Raw genomic sequence first — 15558 nt, 5'->3', positions numbered from 1 at the left:
AAAGGATAGAAGGCCTCAAGAGGTTAACATTAGCCTCCCATATTTCCATGGAAAAAATAATGTTGAGGCCTACTTAGATTAGGAAATGAAGGTTGAATAACTCTTTGTTTGCCATCATATTAGCGAAGAGAGAAAAGTTCCATTGACTACCCTTAGCTTTTAAGGGTATGCCCTCTATTGGTGGACTTCCCTTGTTAGGGAACAAAGGATTCATGGGGATCCTCCAGTAGAGTATTGGAATGATCTTAAGAGTGCCCTTAGGAAAAGGCACATTCCCTCCTACTATGAAAGGGAGCTTATGGACAAGCTCCAAAGGCTTAGACAAGGGAGTATGAGTGTTGAAGAATATAGACAACAAATGGAACTACTCTTTTTAAGAGTTGGACTTAGGGAGGAGGAAAGAACAAGCATAGCTAGGTTCCTTAGTGGGCTTAATATAGAAGTGAGGGACAAGTATAAGGGTAAGACCAAGCCCATGGAATTTTGGGGGCTGCACCTTCAAAACCCAAGATAAGGGTAAGACCATAGAGAAATAAACCACTAAGACTAGTTCCCAAGAAAGGACTAGCAACATTAAATGCTTCAAATGTCTTGGGAGAGGTCACATTGTCTCTCAATGCCCCATAAAGAAAACCATGATCATGAGGGGTCAAGACATTTATAGTAGTCAAGAGGAGACTACTTCTTGCCCTTCCTCTAGTGGAAGTGAAGATGAAGTAAGGGGTGAAGAGTCTAGTGAAGAAGTCTACCCCCATGAAGAAGGTGACCTCTTAATGGTTAGAAGGCTGCTTGGAGGTCAATCTTGTGATCTATCTCAATCCCAAAGAGAGAACATCTTTCATACAAGATGCAAAATTTTAGATAAAACTTGTTCTCTCATTGTGGATAGTGGGTCTTGTTGCAATTGTTGTAGTACAAGATTAGTTTTCAAGTTGAACCTCACTATCATTCCCCACCCAAAACCTTATAAATTTCAATGGATCAATGAGCAAGGGGAAATGATAGTTAATCAACAAGTGAAGGTACTTTTCTCCATTGGCACATATAAGGATGAAGTTAATTGTGATATAGTTCCCATGGAGGCAGGACATACTCTTTTAGGAAGGCCATGGCAATTTGATAGGAAGTTACCCTCACCCATCTTGGCACTAAATTTGTGTTGCATCCTCAAACACCTTCACAGGTGGCCAAAGATCAACTAACTATGAAAGATAAGAGGGATGAGGAAGAAAAACTAGAAAAACAAAAGAAAAAGAAGAATAGTAAAGCCTTGTGTTCAAAGGCCAAGGGGAAGGAAAAGGAGGAAAAGGATTCCTCCAAGAAGATTGTTAAGAAGGAAAATCATTTTGCAACAAAAGGTGATATCAAAAGAGCACTCATTCTTAAACAATCTTTCTACCTTCTCCTATCAAGGGATACATCCCTTAGCACCGCCATACCTCTTGAGCTTGAGGTTATTCCTCAAGTAAAGGAGTTGTTGGATGAGGGTTTGGTTCGCAAGAGCTTAAATCCTTGTGCTTTGTTGGTGCCTAAAATAGGTATTATTAGGCACCAAATCCTTATGATAGGTGGTATGATGAATGTGTTGAGTGGTGCAACACTTTTTTGTAAAATCACTGATGCACCCAACATCTTCATGATTTGTGTACATAAAGACTCATTAGGTAGGTTTGTTCTTATTTTTGGTTTCAATGGAAACCTAGGTGCTCATGTGGGACACCTTAGGTTTGTCGTAATTTTTTGTAGGAATAATCCACATGAAAATAAAGAAAAAGGTATGTTTTATTCCATTACTTTCCTTAAATTTTTAAATAGTGATCAAGGGCTTCCCATGGACCCTAAGAGAATAAAGGTCATTCCTGAGTGCCTTACTCCACCAAGTATAAGGGAAATTTGGGGCTTCAATATCTTAACAAACTTTTACAAAAGGTTTGTCCCATATTTTTCTATACTTGTAGCACCACTCATTGAGTTGGTGAGAAACTATATTCTCTCATGGGAAGATGGCCAGGAAAGGGGTTTTCAGTCCTTACCGTACTCCAACATACCCAACATCACTAATGCATATGTTTTTATTCAATCCTACCCCCAAGGGCATTGGATAGAAGACTCCAAAAAGATTGAGCCAAAGAGGCAAGAGAAGGCCCTAGGGTTCTCATGAGCCTTAGGGTAGATTTCGGGCCCATGGGATAAGTATGAGCCCACTTATCTTTGTACATATTAGATTAAGGTTTCATTAATTTTGGGCCTTGTATTTAGGGATCCATAATGTAGGTAGGGTACCCTAAATGTAGGATTTTTCAGCCCTTGTATTTTTGGGCACCTAGACCAGTTTTTGTATTAGTGGTAGTTTTGTAATTTTACATGCATTAAGTGAATATTTGATGTGTGTGTTGAGAAATGAATTTAATTGAGGAAAATCCAAATCCAATTAAATTTTAGAGGGGGAGGTGAGCATTTTCTTACTACACCCCATTGCCACTTCATATAGTCACACTTTGTGCATGTCCTTCATGTTTTACATGCCTCATGACACCTAAGCACACTTAGTGGAGAATCGTGGAATTGATCTTGGATTAGTGGGTTGAACCATAGCTAAAATTCACTAATCATAATCAGTGAAAGTTTAGCTCCAAAATTTGGCTCCACAAATTCAATTTCAAATTCAAGTGAATTTTGAATAGAAATTCAAATTTCCCTCTAATTTTGTGTGACACTTAGGCTATAAATAGAGGCCATGTGTGTGGATTTTTTCAACTTTGATCATTTGAGAATTACACTTCAAAGTTCAGACCTCATTTGAGGCACAAAATTTCGTGCTCCTTCTCTCCCTCTCCCTCCACGCATCTTCTCCTTCATTCAAGCTCTTATTCATGGCTTCCTATGGTGGTGAGCTTCTTCTTGACTCATCTTCTCCTTGAAGTGGCATCTCCAATCATCTTTCTTTGTTCTCCATTCCGCTGCCAATGATCTTCAAGAAGCAAAAGACTCCATTGATGAAGAAGATTCAAGGCCTACAAGCTCCACATGGAGCTACATCACTTTATTAATACTTGAATCTTTTTGAAAAACATGATTAATACTTGAATCATAGAAAAAGATCAAAACAAGAGAAGAAAGAGACAGTCTTTTTATACTAGTTCACTCTCTATTACTAGAGAAAAAGACCAGAATTACATTTTTGCTATGCATCAAGAATCCTAAAAAGCAATCGCAACAAATCTACAATTCCCACCTTGGAAAAAGAGATTAAGGCACCCAACACTAGGGTTCTTTGTGAATAAGACCCTGAGAGAACCCTACTCTTAGCCTAAACTAGAAAACCCTATTCTAGCATTCCCTAAGCGATTCATACATAACCAAAAGATGTGTAAAACCATACACATAAAAAGGAGTAAAGAAAGACACAACCTGATCAATCTTTTCCAGAAAAACCCTTGTTGGACTGAGAAGGTATTCTTTTTCAACTCAAGAGACACAACTCACTTTTAAAAAAAAGTCTTCATAATCAAATGATGTAGAAGTTGGGAGTTACTATATAGCATTTTTCTTCTATTCTCGTTTTACTAATGACAGCTCAAAATCTTTAACTCATTCAAAGACTTATGTGTGATGTTCGAGATTTTGAGTATTTTCTTGAAGTATATGGAGGGAAACACAAGCTGGTTATTTATAGAGAAAATAGTTATAACCATCAGTGATCGACTAATTCAACGAATTATCTTTTTAATCGATTAAAGTGTTCTTTCCAACATCTGTAAATAACTAAAGAACAATGTAATCGATTAGATACTCAAAGTAATCGATTAAAGTGTTCTTGTTCACTTATGAACAACTAAACGAGAGAGAAGTAATTCATTAAATCACTTGGTAATCAATTAAAGTGTGCATTTGGAGGGTATGAGTCTTAAGATTGGAGACTTGATCCTTAGTCTATCCTAAAAATCCTTAACACTTAAGAGGAGATCAATTCATCATTATCATCATCATCATATATCTTACTGAGATTAATGTAGTGCTCAATGCTTATGGAATGCAACCAATAGAATAGTGTATATTCTCCCCCTTTTGGCATTATCAAGGCCAAAAGGTTTCATTATACACAAAACAGAACACACAAGTAGAAGAGAAATAAAACCATATTTCATTAATCATAGAACATTACGTAACCATTAATCATAAGAAAAAAAACTTAACTATCATCTTAAAAACAGAGACAGAAAGAACATGTCATAGCAAACAGATCAACAAATAGTAGAACCTAGCATAAGAACATGACTACGCTTCATCCTGATTCGGGTTGAGAAGGTTACTAAGGGATAGCCTAGTTTCTATGTTCTCAAGCCTAGTTGGTGTAAGCTTCATTGGAGCTTGTAGGCCTAGGATCTTCTTCATCAATGGATTTCTTTGCTTCTTGGAAGATGAATGGCAGCGGAATGGAGAAGGAGGAGAGAAAGGAGACGCCACTTCAAGGAGAAGATGAGTCTAGAAGAAGCTCACCACCATAAGAGGCCATGGATAAAAGCTTGGAGGAAGAAGGAGATGAATGAAGGGAGAGGAAGAGAAGAGCACAAAATTTTGTGCTTTAAAAGAGCTCTAAAATCTGAAGATTAATTTTCAAATGATCAAAGTTGGAAAAATGCACACACATAGCCTCTATTTATAGCCTAAGTGTCATATAAAATTGGAGGAAAATTTGAATATCTATTCAAATTTCACTTTAATTTGAAATTGAATTTGTGGAGCCGTATTTTGGAGCCAAAATTTCACTAATTATGATTAGTGAATTTCAGATATGGTTCAGCCCATTAATCCAAGATCAAGTCCAAGATTCTCCACTAAGTGTGCTTAGGTGTCATGAAGCATGTAAAGCATGAAGGACATGCACAAAGTGTGACTATATGATGTGGCAATGGGGTGTAGCAAGAAAATGCTCACCTCCCCCTCTAAAATTTAATTGGATTGGGCTTCACCCAATTCAATTAAATTTATTTCCCAACACACATCAAATATTCACTTAATGCATGTGAAATTACAAAACTACCCCTAATATAAAAACTAGTCTAGGTGCCCTAAAATACAAGGGCTGAAAAAGTCTATATTTCTAGGGTACCCTACCTACATTATGGAGCCCTAAATACAAGAACAAAAAATAATGAAATCCTAATATGTACAAAGATAAGTGGGCTCATACTTATCCCATGGGCCCGAAATCTACCCTAAGGCTCATGAGAACCCTAGGGCCTTCTCTTGCATCTCTAGCCTAATCTACTTAGAGTCTTTTATCCAATGCCCTTGCGGGGTAGGATTGAATCATTCCCTCCCCCTTGAAATGGATTTGACCTCAAATCCCGAGGTTCTTGAAACTCTGGGCTTTTTTCCTCAACACCTGTAACAAGAACAAAAACATATATATTAGTCGTGTTTGGTATGTTGAAGTAAGGTAAGGTTTGAAAACCCATTTCCTGAGCATCTTCCCATGAAGGAACATGGTTCCTTACCAACTCAATGAGTGGTGCTTCAAGTATAGAAAAATATGGGACAAACCTTTTGTAAAAGTTTGTTAAGTCATGGAAGTCCCAAATTTTTCTTATACTTGGTGGAGTGGGCCACTCAGGAATGACCTTTATTCTCCTAGGGTTCATGGGAACTCTGGGCTTTTTTCCTCAACACCTGTAACAAGAACAAAAACATATATATTAGTCGTGTTTGGTATGTTGAAGTAAGGTAAGGTCTGAAAACCCATTTCCTGAGCATCTTCCCATGAAGGAACATGGTTCCTTACCAACTCAATGAGTGGTGCTTCAAGTATAGAAAAATATGGGACAAACCTTTTGTAAAAGTTTGTTAAGTCATGGAAGTCCCAAATTTTTCTTATACTTGGTGGAGTGGGCCACTCAGGAATGACCTTTATTCTCCTAGGGTTCATGGGAACCCCTTGATCACTATTTAAAAAATTAAGAAAAATAATGCAATAAAACATACATTTTTCTGTATTTTCATGTTGATTATTCATACCAAAAAGTATGACAAACCTAAGATGTCCCATATGAGTACCTGAGTTTGTATTAAAAATAAAAACAAACCTACCTAATGAGTCCCTACGTACACAAATCATGAATATGTTGGGTGCACGAGTGATTTTATAAAAGAGGGTTGCACCACTCAAAATATTCATCATACCACCTATTTTAGGGATTTGGTGCCAAATAATACCTATTTTGGGCACCAACAAAGCACAAGGATTTAAGCTCTTGCGAACCAAATCCTCATCCAACAACTCCTTTACTTGAGGAATAAACTGAAGTCCAAGAGGTGTGGCAATGCTAACAAGTGTCTTTTTACAAAGGAGAAAATGTGGAGGTTGTCTAAGAGGGGAAGTTTCTTTAATGTTTGTCTTTTTTGTAAAATGACTTTCCTTCTTAGCAAACCTCTTGGAGGAGACACTTGCCTCCTTACACTCCTCTTTAACCATTAATGGTTGTCCTTCTTCTTGGGGGTAGATTTCCTCTCTAGATTCTTCCCCTTTTGCTTCTTCACGTTCACTAGAGGAAGGTGAAGTAGTAGCCTCATCTTGGCTACTATAAATGTCTTGGCCCCTCATAATCATGGTTTTCTTGGTGGGGCATTGAGAAGTAATGTGTCCTCTTCCAAGACATTTAAAGCACTTTATAGAGCTAGTCTTCTCTTGCATACTATCCTTATGGGGTTGCTTTTCTATTGTCTTCCCCTTATCATCTTTGGGCTTAGAAGGTGCAGCCCCTAAGATGCCTAGACCTTGGTCTTTCTTTGGATAAGAGTGAGAGCCATAAGATTTTAAAGTAGACTTTCTTTTAAGTTTTTGCTCTACTCTTATTTCCCAATCTAAGTTAGCCTCTACATTGTCCTTTCCATGGAAGTATGAGAGGCTAATGTTAGCCTCTTTAGGCTTTCTTTCCTTTTCTCTCCTATGGGAGTGAGGTCTAAGATGTGACCTATGCCTTCCTTCGTAATAGTCATGAAGTTCTTCACTTAGGCTCTTGCAAGAGTTATGACTAACATAGGAGGCATGTTTTTCTCTTTTCATTTCTTTCATTATTTTTCTTCTTTCTTCTTCTCTTATTTTCTTTCTTTCATCTTGACTTATTTCTTCCACTCTTTTTTTTCCTTTTTCTTTTCTCTCTCATTTTTCTTTCCATAACTTGAGGGAACTCAACTCATCTAAGATTCTAGATAAGGGATCTTTATGACTAGTACCCTCTCCATTAACACTAGATGAATGATGACTCATGTTGGTTCCTAAGTTGTGGGTCTTTCTTGTTGGGGGTTTGAAAAACAAAAGGTAAAAGAAACTATGGTTGAAACTAGCCAAAATAAACACTAAAAGAGGTGTGAAAGATAAGGTAACAACTAATTGGTAAAAGACAAGATATCTAGGCGGTTTGACAATGGAAGGTAAAGGAAATAAGCTATGAAAGTAAGCAAGAAATATAAACTAGGCGAATCCTAAGAGTGTTTGGATGACCACATTTAAGGTTCCCAACAAAACACTCACAATCCTAAGGGACAAATTGCCTAAAATTATTACACACAAATGGAAGTAGGGTGACCTATTGGAGGCTCCCAACTTACTTCCAATGAAATACCTTTTTGTTACAAAATTTGAAAGCAATGAAAGTAAGTAAATTGTCAATTACAAATTACAAAAAAGGTCCTCCATTTTGGTGATTGTTATCTCTTTGGTGATTCACTCAATTTGGAGTGCTTCTTAGTCCAATAACTCTTAAGCTGGCTTTCCCCTTTCTTCTTGACTCAAATTCTTCAAGGGATAACACCAATCCTCCTTTCCAATTCCCTATATGGCAACTCACAAACAAGGAAATAAAGAGACAAGCAATAACCAAAGACCAAAAAAATGAAATGAAAGCTAAACCAATAGAGTTTTAACAAGACAAATTTTCAAGGATTATTCAACAATTAAAGCAATGAAAAGCACATAAAAGCAAGCTAGGACTCAAAGAGAAACTTAGAATGGCTCTAGAGTAGAGTAAAAAAACTATAAAAGAAAAGACTCTAGAAACCTCTAGTTTTGGAACTTGTTTTCACACTAATTTTCAATTGAAATTTCAGAACTAAGATTGGTATAAAATAGCTACCAATTATAGAACAAATTTTGAGCCAAAACAACAAGCACACTTCCCTTTCACTTTTTTTTCTGGACACTGATTTTTCTGTCAACTTGTGTGATTTTTCTTATTTTTTCCTTTAATTCAAATCGGTTGGTTCTTTTTTTTATTATTTTTTTCCAGATGTCTTGAAAATTCACTAAAACTTTCAGCTCAAAGCACGTAGTTACCAATTCCCAGTAATTTATACAAATTCGTATGTCCAAGCTGCCAGCACTAGCAATTTCAACCTAGAAATCAAGAGTAGTGTTTATGTTGCTTAAGGCTTGGATAGTTACAATTTGTGTTTGCTTATGCTCAATTATCTTGAATAACAAAATTCAAGAGAGCTTAAGACTTATTTTGATTCACAAATCCAGCCAGAATCAGCACCACAACTCAACTTCATCATAGGCATCATGTAGGAAACTTAGAAAACAAAAAAAAAGAGTTCAACAACAAGACTACTTCTAGGAATTGAGTTAGAACATGTTATGAACTAAATAACATGCATTAATTAGACTCAAAATTCAAAAGATAGGCTAAGAATGACAAGAATACATGAACAAATGTATCTAGAATTCAATCAACAAAATAAAAATTCAACACAAACTTAGAACATAATGTGACAATTACTATGACTAAACATGACTCTAAGACAACATGGGTTACGTGATTTACACTTAGATTTTTGTGTTTTTTTTAATCAATATTTTGGAAGAAAATTCAGATCTAAGGTTCAGCACAAGAATATTATGAATGAAAAATGATAGAACCTAAAATCAACACAAAAACATGATTCAAGAGTAGATCTACAAAATTTGAACCATAGAAATGCAAGAACAAGTGTAGATCTAAGATTTAATCGGTTTATTTTTTTTAATCTACTCTAAACAGCATCAAACTACAAGACAATGGAGGATATATATGGAGAATAAGATGAAGAACAAGGAATTAAAGAGAATTCACCGAACAGAAAGATAGAGGAAGCAAAAGAACATCACCTAGATGAAGATGCTCTGATACCACATGGTGTAAGCTTCATTGGAGCTTGTAGGCCTAGGATCTTCTTCATCAATGGATTCCTTTGCTTCTTGGAAGATGAATGGCAGCGGAATGGAGAAGGAAGAGAGAGAGGAGACGCCACTTCAAGGAGAAGATGAGTTTAGAAGACGCTCACCACCAAAGGAGGCTATGGATAAGAGCTTGGAGGAAGAAAGAGATGAATGAAGGGAGAGGAAGAGAAGAGCATGAAATTTTGTGCTCTAAAAGAGCTCTGAAATATGAAGTTTAATTTGCAAATGATCAAATTTGGAAAAATGCACACACATAGCCTCTATTTATAGCCTAATTGTCACATAAAATTGGAGGGAAATTTGAATTTCTATTCAAATTTCACTTGAATTTGAAATTGAATTTGTGGAGCCATCTTTTGGAGCCAAAATTTCACTAATTATGATTAGTGAATTTCAGATATGGTTCAGCCCATTAATCCAAGATCAAGTCCAAGATTCTCCACTAAGTGTGTTTAGGTGTCATGAAGCATGTAAAGTATGAAGGACATGCACAAAGTGTGACTATATGATGTGGCAATGGGGTGTAGCAAGCAAATGCTCACCTCCCCCTCTAAAATTTAATTGGATTGGGCTTCACCCAATTCAATTAAATTTATTTCCCAACACACATCAAATATTCACTTAATGCATGTGAAATTACAAAACTACCCCTAATACAAAAACTAGTCTAGGTGTCCTAAAATACAAGGGCTGAAAAATCCTATATTTCTAGGGTACCCTACCTACATTATGGAGCCCTAAATACAAGAACAAAAAATAATGAAATCCTAATATGTACAAAGATAAGTGGGCTCATACTTAGCCCATGAGCCCGAAATCTACCCTAAGGCTCATGAGAACCCTACGACCTTCTCTTGCATCTCTGGCCCAATCTACTTAGAGTCTTGTATCCAATGCCCTTGAGAGGTAGGGTTGCATCACTAGTGGTAATATTTTCTAAGGAACTGTGAACATCAACTTGGTGCTCTTGATGGAGGTGAAGAATAGCATCCATCTTCTGAATCACAAGAGACTCAAAAGGGTTCCATTGGTGTGTAGGCTCTTGTTGAGCTTCTTCTTCTGCTTCTTCCATCTGGGTCATGTTTGTTGATGTTGGTGGCTCTCCGACCATAATCTGTAAGTCGTCATCAGTTACCTACGCGTGATTATTAGACCTTGGTGTAAGAATATAGGTATTGAGATACACTAACATCCTATCTTCAACAATCAAACCACCAACTCCTAGGCAGTTTCTCATATTCCTTGTTGGGTCAAGCAGCATACCTTTGTATGTCTGCGTCTTGCTGTAACCATCCGCAGATTCTTTGAACTTGAGAATTTCACCCATATCAAGTCTGGCAACTGCTTTCCAAACTGCAACATCAATGATCATCTCTACACCATTGACGGTAGAATATAGATTGCCTTCTATGTTAGCCTGAGCACAAGTGTAGAAAACTTTTACCAACTTCGGGTAGAAAGTTCCTTTCATCTACACAAATTTTGATAGACCTTGTGCTTCGAGCAAATTGGGAAAGTTGAATCCCTACTGAGAGAACCATTCCAAGTCTAGAAACTTGGGTATTCTGACATTCTTCACGGCGTAAATCATCTTGAAATCATTCTTCTTGTTTTCATTTGTGAACCAAGTATCTAGCCTGTTGAGAGCTTCTTGAGAGCACTCTCCTTGTTTCCTTTTGAAGGTCTTGGCTTTCTTTTGAACACTGGAGAGGTTGTTGGCTATCTTCCCCTAAGGGCATTGTATTTGATTAAAATGTTAAGTAATCAATTAAAAAACAACAAAACAATCACACATACGAGCATGTAATTGATTAAACAAACAGGTAATTGATTAAAGTAGACAATTTTAAACAAAGCACCACAAACATTCAACATGGTATTCGATTAAAATGTGGGGTAATTGATTAAAACAGATAGATTTAAAAACTGAAAACACATACCAAGCAATGGTAATTGATTAAATCATGGCGTAATCGATTAAAGTAGAAAGTTTTAAAAAACTTACCAAACAAATATCATATAGTAATAAACTAAAACAAAGAGTAATCAATTAAAACAGAGAAATCATAAATAACTAGGAAACATGTGATTTTTTAAGAAAAATTAATGAGTATGCACACAAGTTAACAAACTAAGACATAGACTCACCATAAACAAATTATATGAATAGTAATGTTCATCACACAATATGCAAACAGAATGTCATTCTATGCTCTATCCATCTAATATGCCTAAGTTCATTTCTAATGAAAAAAAACCTATCTCTAGCAAGTGGTTTAGTGAAAATGTCTGCTAGTTGATGCTCATTATCTATGAACTTGATGCAACAATCACTTTTTAACATATGATCTCTAAGAAAATGATGTCTTATTTCTATGTGTTTAGTCCTAGAATGCATGACAAGATTTTTAGTTAGATTGATCGCACTTGTGTTGTCACATTTTAGAGGAATGTGATCAAGGTTTACTCCAAAGTCTCCAAGTTGTTGCTTCATCCAGAGACTTTGAGCACAACAACTTCCAACAGCTATATATTTATCTTCAATGGTAGAAAGTGCTACACAAACTTGTTTCTTGCAATTCCAAGACACTAGAGAGCTTCCTAAAAGGTGGCATGTCCCACTTGTGCTTTTTCTATCAAATTTGCATCTTGCGAAATCAAAATCTAAAAAGCCTGTTAGATTTAAGGAGGTACCTTTGGGATACCACAAACCTACATTGGTTGTGCCCTTAAGATACTTAATGATCCTTTTAACAACAGTTAAGTGATATTCCTTAGGATTGGATTGGTATCTTGCACATAAGCAGACACTTAGCATGATATCTGGTCTACTTGCAATTAAGTAGAGAATTGATCCAATCATACCTCTATATCATGATTCATCCACTTAGCATGATATTTGGTCTATTTGCAATTAAGTAGAGAATTGATCCAATCATACCTTTATATCATGATTCCTCCACTGATTTACCTTTCTCATCTAAGTCAAGGTAGGTTAAAGTAGCCATTGAAGTAGATACTTCTTTGCTTTTTTCCATACCAAATTTCTTAATCAGTTTGTAGACATGGTTAGGATTTTCATAGTCCACAAAACCTGGTGGTTGGTCTACATACACTTCTTCTTCAATTCGACCATTGAGGAGGCGCTCTTTACATCCATATGAAAAAGTTTGAAATCCATGATACATTCAAATGCAAGCAGCAATCTTATAGCTTCTAACCTTGCAACTAGATCGTAGGTTTCATCATAGTTGATTCCTTCTTCTTGGTCGTAACCTTTTGCAACCAATCTTGCTTTATTCCTTACTATGATGCCAGATCATCAAGTTTATTTCGAAACACCCATTTGGTTCCGATTGACTTGTGAGAGGTTGGTTTAGGAACTAAGTCTAACACTTCATTTCTCTTGAATCGATTTAGCTCTTCATGCATTGGCATTAACCAATGTTCATCACACAAGGCTTCATCAATGTTTCTTGGTTCAACCGTAGAAACAAAAGCCATGTTGTTACACAAAATCCTGAGTCTAGAACGCGTAGAGACACCCTTTGAAATTTCTCCAATTATGTTATCCAAGGAGAGATCTTTCTGAGTTCTCCACTTTCTTAGAAATTCTTTAGGCATTGTTGTAGAGATTTCTTTGCTTTGTTCATGTTCTTCAGCCTTGATGTCATCTTCAAGAGTAGAATCTTTTTCCTAAAAACCTGCATCTTCTTCTAAAAAAATTTCTTGAACAATAGAGTTAGTTTCATCACAAACTACATGTACAGATTCTTCAACATTCAGAGTTCTTTTATTGAATACTCTATATGCCTTACTATGCAATGAAAACCAAGAAAGATAGCCTTATTGGCCTTTGCATCAAATTTTCCAAGAGAGTCTTTATAGTTGTCTAAAACGAGACACTTGCAACCAAAAACTCTCAGGTGAGAAATATTCGGTTTTCTTCCTTTGAATAGTTCATAAGGAGTTTTCTTCAAAATAGGTCTAATAAGTATTCTATTCAAGGTATAAAAAATAGTGTGTATAGCATCAGCCCAAAAGTACTATGGTAACCTTGCTTCATTTAGAAGGGTTCTTGCACCTTCTTCAAGGGATCTATTTACCTTTTCGCAACACCATTCTGTTGAGGTGTTCTTAGGGCAAAAAAATTGTGGTGAATTCCATTTTCTTCACAAAAGTTTTCAAAAGACTCATTTTGAAATTCACCTTCATGATCACTTCTAAATGAAACAATCTTGAGACCTTTTCCATTTTGAATCACTTCGGCAAGTTTGCAAAAAGCATCAAAAGCTTCATTTTTTGTTTTCAAAAACAAAGTCTATGTGAACCTTGAGTAATCATCCACTATTACTAAGCCATATTAATTTCCACCCAAACTCATAGTTCTAGAGGGACCAAATAAATCAATGTGGAGTAGTTCATGGGGTTTTGAAATAGAAACAATGTTTTTGCTTTGAAAAGAGTTTTTAACTTGCTTCCCCTCTTGACAAGCTTCACACAATTTATTTTTCTCAAAGTTGAGTTTTGGAAGACCAATTACCAAGTCTTTCCTAACTAGATGATTAAGATGATGCATGTTTATGTGTGCAGTCCTATTGATGCAATCCTACCCCGCAAGGACATTGGATAGAAGACTCCAAGTAGATTGGGCTAGAGATCCAAGGGAAGGCCCTAGGGTTCTCATGAGCCTTAGGGTAGATTTCGAGTCCATGGGCTAAGTATGAACCCGCTTATCTTTGTAAATATTAGAATAGGTTTTTCCTTCGTTTGGGCCTTGTATTTTGGCCATTCTAGTAGTATAAGGTTTTAGCCTTGTATTTCGAGGCATTTTGAGTAGTCTTTGTAGTAGGGATTTTTTTGTATTTTCATGTATTTTGTCATGGGGGTGAGCTTAGCTATTATAGGGAGTGTGTAGCTAAGCTCTAGCTTCTCATCTCAAGGAGGTGAGCTTAGCTATTAGAGAGGTATGTGTAGCTAAGCTCTAGCTTCTTTAAGAATCTTCTTAAGGAAGCTTCTCAAGGAGGTGAGCTTAGTTATGAGAGGGGTGTGTGTAGCTAAGCTCTAGCTTCTCAAGGAAGTTTTCTCAAAGAAGCTTCTCAAGGAATTTTTCTCAAGAAAGCTTCTCAAGGAAGCTACCTAGTCTATAAATAGAAGCATGTGTAACACTTGTTGTAACTTTGATGAATGAGAGTCTTGTGAGACACAACTCAAAGTTCAACTTCTCTCCCTTTTTTTTCCTTCAATTTTGTGCTCCCCCCTCTCTCTTTCTCTCCCTCTTTCTTTTCCTCCATTGAAGCGTCCTCTCCAAGCTTCTTATCCAAGGCTCATCTTGGTGGTGAAGCTCCTTCTTCCATGACTTATTCCCTAGTGGATGGCGCCTCCTCTCACCTCTTCTCCTTTGTCTTCCACTGCATCTCCATGGTGGAAAATCACCATTAAAGGACCTCATTGAAGCTCAAAGATCCAGCCTCCATAGAAGTCCCACAAGCAAGCTTCCATCACCTATGATGCCACAACCAAGAATAATCTATCTTACTTAACAAACAACTCAGCTCATGAAATGATTCATGTTCAAGGTTTAGCATATAGATATTACCTATTCTTTTTCCAATATGGACAACCTCACCAAACATAGCTTCACTTATAAGACAACAATTCTTGTTGAATTCAATTTTGAAGCCTTTGTCACATAGTTGGCATTACTTAAGAGGTTGTGCTTCAGTCCATCCACATATAGAACATTCTTTATTTGAGTTTTGTACTGATTTCCAATTTTTCCTTCTCCTATTATTTTTCCTTTATTATTGTCTCCAAAAAGTGACGTATCCTCCATCTTTTGACACAAAGTCAGAGAGTTTGGACTTGTCATCCGTCATGTGCCTAGAGCAGCCACTATCCAAGTACCATAGTGAGTCCCTTGCTTTTAGGCGCACCTACAAGACAAAATCAATTAGAGAGAGGTGGTACCCAGTTTAAGTTAGGTCCAATGGGGTTAATCTTCACAAATAAATCTTTTGGAATCCATATACATTTTCCTCTTGGAACATCAAATCTTCTAACATAGAATTTATATGATGTATGACCTCTTTTCATGCAATAATGACATGTCTTTGCATTTTTCTTGGAATACACTATGTTCCTCTTTTTGGAGACCTTGTTTGGGTTCACCCCTTTTGAGGATACAAACTTAGTTTTCTTTGAAAAATTGGTTTGCTTGTTATACCCCAAGCCAATCTTATCTATAATATGTTTTTGCATGTTGAGAATGTGATTGAGATCACTCTTTCCTTTGCTTAATTTTCCAAACAGATCTTTAAGATAAGAAAGCTCAATTT

Source organism: Glycine max, chromosome 14, assembly GCF_000004515.6.
Source record: "Glycine max cultivar Williams 82 chromosome 14, Glycine_max_v4.0, whole genome shotgun sequence".
In the NCBI taxonomy this organism is placed as follows: domain Eukaryota; kingdom Viridiplantae; phylum Streptophyta; class Magnoliopsida; order Fabales; family Fabaceae; genus Glycine; species Glycine max.
The sequence above is the reverse complement of the archived record's forward strand: the minus strand, read 5'-3'. Positions refer to the sequence as shown.